Below are 5,754 nucleotides of genomic sequence, written 5' to 3'. Positions count from 1 at the left end.
ATGCGCAATTATGAGGTAACAAGGTGATGATGTGAAATATACCAGTTATTTTGGTATATATATATACAGGAACAAAATAGGATAACGATCTTTGACGAAGCGAAAAATAGAACGAGCAAAATTCACCCCAGAAAATAGTAACATAGCAGAACACACTGATTTACGTGATTCAACAAATTGCCTATGTCAACGGAGTTGCAAATGATTTTACTACTTGAGGAATTTACACCAGTCGATCGTCTCGACTTACAAGAGGAATCTCTCACTTTATTGCTCTCTATTCTTCTTTCTTTGTTCTTCTCTCTCTACACCGATATACACCGAAGAAACTCTATACTGAGATACACCGAAGAAGATAAACTTACAAGAGAAATAAACTCAATATCTCTTCTGTCACAATCAACTAAGAAGCCAAAGGAGAACAATCTTCTTCTTCTTCTTTCTTCTTCATTCTACTGCAAGGAACTGCTGCGTGCACTTTATTTTCTTTATCCAGTAGAAGCAGAAACTATCGAAGAAGAACTCACAAAAGGCTGTGCAAAATCTGAATGAGAGCCGTGTGTACACCCAATTCTTCCTTTTCTGTTCGCAACTTAAAAGAGGCGAGTGGCGGTGTCGTTTCGTGAATCGTAGGTGGAAGCAGTTCGTGTAACCGTAAGGTCGCAGTCGTGACCTTTCGCGATCAGAAAAGCGGGAGCGGGTTGTGCTAGTAGATATTAATTTATATGCGCATTTACATATATACCCCCCAATTCTTATGTATTTACACATATAACTCCTAGACTTTAATTCTTAGATTTATACCACCCAAATCTTTCATATCACATAAAATTGCCACATTTAAACTTCTAAAAGTGAAATGCACTTGTATGTCAGAAAATGGAGTTTAGGTGTTTGATATGTAAATACATAAAACTTCAGTGGCATGCATGTAAATCTTCCTAATTTTTAAAGCCATTGACATAAATACCACATATTATGTACACATATCTTACAATTTAACTTTTATATTTACCTATATAGCACTCCAAGCCATACATTTCATCATAGATAATTTTTAAAAGTGAAATACGCATATGACATGAAAGTATTATAAATATAAATATAAAATTTTAGGTGTTTGATATGTAAATGTGACCCCCCAAAATTTTGGAGGAACTTTTGCAAGACGGGAGGAGGAGAAAGTAGGGTTTTTTATTGAGCTGATTTTGGGCTGAGATGCGGCTGGCTCGGGATTAGCTCGATTGGATTGAGTTCATAACGAAATTAAATGATGGCTCGTTATGCTTTATTTCGAGCAAGTTGGGTCAAAATTGAATCGAGCTCAATCCGACTCAAAATCCAAATAAGCTTGCTCAAATTTGAGTTATTTGGCTCCGTTCCAGCTAGAAATTGGCTTGATCAGGCTCGAAATTGAAGATGACTTAGATTGAGATTTTTTTGGATCCGTTTCAGCATACATTATATTTGATTTTATTTAACATTATATATAATTTCTATAAATAAAAAATAATTCGAGCTGATGTAGAGCCAGTTCGAGTTGATTCTTGTACGATTCGAAATTAGTACGAAAAAAAGTTCGATCGAAAGTTTTGACTCAAAGATTGACTCGTTTATTTCAATCCGAGCTAAGATTTGAATCAATTTTCAGACGATTAACAATCTTCGAGCTAAATTAACCACCCTAATTAAAAGTAGAGAACAAGGAGGAGAGGAATATCAACGAGCTAGAGTATATTGCACAATACATTGTTCATCTGAGGCATAACATCGAAGAACGACTCGGCTTCATCGTCTCCTCTACTCAGACCAGACCTGCCTTAGGATTTAGTAGGGACACGATTTAGTAAATCTTATAGAACCAAATTTATCAAATTCTGAGATGGTTAAATTTTAAAACCGATTGGTATGTTGTAAATAAATCATTTCAAGTTGTTGGTTTCAATATTTCAGAGGGGAATTAAGAAATTGGTAGTTGCAAGAAGAAAGATAGGGCAACACATATTATTAACTTGATATCTGAAATGTTACCTTTTAACTACTTATTGTAGCTTCCCACTATGCTTCTTCTTCAATATGCTGAGTAGGATCTAAACCTACAACATTCATTGCATAAAATCAACAATATCTAACAACACTGGGGCAGTTAAACGATCCGATTTCAGGACGAGCACTAGCCAAAATTCAAATTAAGTTTTGAACAATTAATGATATGTGAACTAAAGTCGCTAAATTTTCTCCCCTAACATCATTAGGACTACTAACGATCCAAATTCGGGCCAAACTGGGGTTGGCTCGAAAAAAAATTGATCACAAATTTTGGATCTTAGCCTAGCTCGTTTATTTCAATCCAATCTCCATTTGAGCCAGAATTCGAATTAATTTTTGAGTGATTAACTATCTTCTAGCAAAATTCACATCCTAAAACACACCGTAGCATAAGTAGAAGAACATTAGAATTAAATTTGAAGAGAACATAACTAATTTTCAAACGATTTAAATAAATGATTCTTTGAGAAAATAATATTTTAACCAATATTTTGATGAATAAAAAAAAACAGCTACTCAAGCTCAAAAATTGTTAAAAAAAGATTAAGATTTTCATTATTGAGCATGATGATAATTATATTGTTCATGTTCTACAGAGTATCTTTTGAAAGAATTTATCGGCCTGTAGTTATACTCAATGACTCAATCTATTGTTTTTACTCATTCGGGATGACTTTCGCCGATTGATGTAGTTCTAGTCTTTTGATTCTTGCTGGTCTATAATGTTTGATATATGATGAACTGGACTGTCTCTTTTTTAATATACATATCACGACATGTAGTTGCCTTTGGTGACTCGATCTATCGTTTCTACTCATCCGGGGTGGCTTATGCTGATTGATGTGCTCCTACTTGTTTAATTCTTGATGATTTGGATTTTTTGACATATGATGACCTAGACAGTCGCTTTCTGATTATACATATCGCGTCCTGTAATCCCGTTCCGTGACTCAATTTATTATTTCTACTCATCTAGGTAGGCTTCCGCTTATTGATATGCTTTGAACCGAATGATCCTCGATGATTTGGATCATCCAATATATTATGACTTGAACAATCACTTTCTGGTTATACAATATGACATTTTTCAACTACATATGCCAAAATAATCTGCATATAAATTATTTAAAGAAGGAAAGGAAATTCCTTCCCTTTTTAGTGCCAAAAGTATCCTTGGTCGTTGGGCACCTGCTCTTCTTCGTGAAGGTGTTGCTCCCTTTCTCGAGCCAATGCCTCTTGGATGACATTTTATATATGTTCCTTTAACTTCTAGATTTGCTGGTTTATAAACTCTCAAATGCACTATATGTTAACAATATCTCTGTTATGATTTTATTGTTTGTGTGTTGCCCCTTTTTTTGTTTGTGACATGATTCACGCTCACCGCACCCTTTAGGATGTTGAATTTTAATATGTCCATGAGTCACAACTCAAGAGTTAGAGCGTATGAAAAGTGTATGTGAGTGTGTGTGAGAGAGAGTGCGTGATAATGAACAATAAAATTGTTGACATCAATTTTTGATGTCACGAGTGTAGGGTGTCCGCTCGAGCGCTAAGGAACGTTGTTTGATGCACCTGTTGACTCCTGTAGTGCGATACATCCACTTCGGACCTTTCGACACATATTTGTCGCGTCGCACGCGAAATAGGCTTGAATTGGCCTAGTCGTGGAAAAAGTGGTTCGAACAACCCCGGATGACGAAAAGGACTGCGGGGTCGCGTCCGGAACGCCGATTTTGCCTAGGGGGACTCTCATTTCACAGAAAAGACGTGTCCGGACAAAAATGCGAAAATAATAATAATATAATAATAATAATATTATTATTACATTAATATAATAATAAAAACTCCTATATTCTACCCATGCCTCCCTGTTCACGCCGGTCCAGGAAACAATAATAAGTTTTTTTTTTATATTTTTTATTTTACTTTTTTTTTTGAAATGGCTCTCTCTCTCTCCTCCCAATCCATGGCAAACCGCTCGCCCCTTTCTTCCTCGATCGGGCCTCTCCCCCTCCAGATTCGCGAAACCTCCCCGATCCCTCTTTTCCGTCGCCGGCGCCGCTTGCCGCCGGCCGCGCCTCTCTCTTTCTTCTTCTTCTCTTCTTCTTCTTCTTTCTTCTTCTTCTTCTTCTTCTTCTTCTTCTCCTTCTTTTTTTCTGTTTCTTCTTCTCCTTTTTTTTCTGTTTCTTCTTCTCCTTTTTTTTGTTTCTTCTTCTTTTCTCCTCCTTTTTTTTCTGTTTCTTCTTATTATTATTTTTTTATTTTTCTTCCTCTTCTTTTCTCAGCCAACTCCTCCACCTCGTCATTTTACCTTCCCGGCGGCTGGATACTTCACTTGAGCACTTCAACGTTGCTGGACAGCGAGCATTGCCGCTATTCGAGGAGGCGTATGCGTCTTTTACCTCGTGGATTCCCATCCTTCGCCGTCATCGAGCAACCTCCCTCGCGAAGGTATATTTTGGTTATATTTTTTTACATGTCAAAATTATTATTTTTTGGGTTGCATTGCGTACTTCACTGATTCTTATCTCCTGTTCTCCTCGTTGTATGATTCATTGTGGGATACACTGGAGCACGGACTAGACGTCGACGGTTTAGAGCAAGTAAAGAGAACTTGCTTGCACCTTCGCAGTGGTGAGATCCCCTAAATTTCTAGCTAACCCTAGGTTTAGTGGTGTCTAGGTGTGTGGGTTCGATCGCTCACACGAAGTGCGTGCGTCGGCATGGGTCGGCGCGTCAACGTACTTATGTGATTGATTGTCGATTTCGTAGAGCGAACCGTTAGGTTAGGATTTTCTGTGCGTAATCAAACACCCCCCCTCCGTAGAGCCGAGTGTCTCCCTTTTGTTGTGAGCCTTAGCACAAGTCTGGATGGGTTGGAGTCCCTCACTCCCCTTGTTTTGGGTCTCCCTAGTTTTACTTGGAGAAGCTAAGGGGTCGGACTTGGCAAAACGATAGAAGCTTCGTAGCTGGCTCGCTTTGCAAAGTCTGGAGGAGTTCGCGAAATGGGAAAAGCTTTGTAACTAGCACATTTCGCGACGCCGTGTAGAGTTTTCCCTTCGGAGGTCTAGGGAGAAAACTCCTCACATTCCCACACCAATGCTAGAGGCGGCGATGCCGCATATCTAAATGTCTAAATCTTAGGTTTCCTAGGTGAGGTCGTTAATACGAGCGTGACTCGCTATCATATGTGGTCATATGAACCTCGTTGTTTGCATGTTACATATTGTATGTCATATATCGCATTTGCATCTGCACTCTGTACCTTGCATTTGCACTTGCACCATGCACCATGCACCATGCATCTTGCATTTGCACTTGCACCTTGCACCTTGCATTTGCACTTACACTTGCACCTTGCATTTGCATTTACACTTGCACCACTTGTGGCTCGGTCGGTTATCCTAAAACGGTCACATCACTTGTGTTTCAGTCGGCTACCCGGGCTAGGTTGGTACAACACTTTGGATTGATCGGATTTTTCATCCTGATCGACCGACCACTTGCTCCTTCACATGTTGTGTATGTGCATGTACATGTTTGTCTGCATGATCGATATCATCTACTTGAGTTGCATTCTTTCGGGTCAGGGTCACTGTCTTATCGACATACCCTCTTTTCGGCCCCCTCCCGCTATGACATGCCTACCTCCGGGTCACTGCCTTACCGGCATACCCTCTTTTCGTGCCCCTGCCGCTAGCA

Source organism: Phalaenopsis equestris, unplaced genomic scaffold (assembly GCF_001263595.1).
Source record: "Phalaenopsis equestris unplaced genomic scaffold, ASM126359v1 Scaffold000598, whole genome shotgun sequence".
Lineage (NCBI taxonomy): Eukaryota > Viridiplantae > Streptophyta > Magnoliopsida > Asparagales > Orchidaceae > Phalaenopsis > Phalaenopsis equestris.
Note: the sequence above shows the minus strand (reverse complement) of the source record.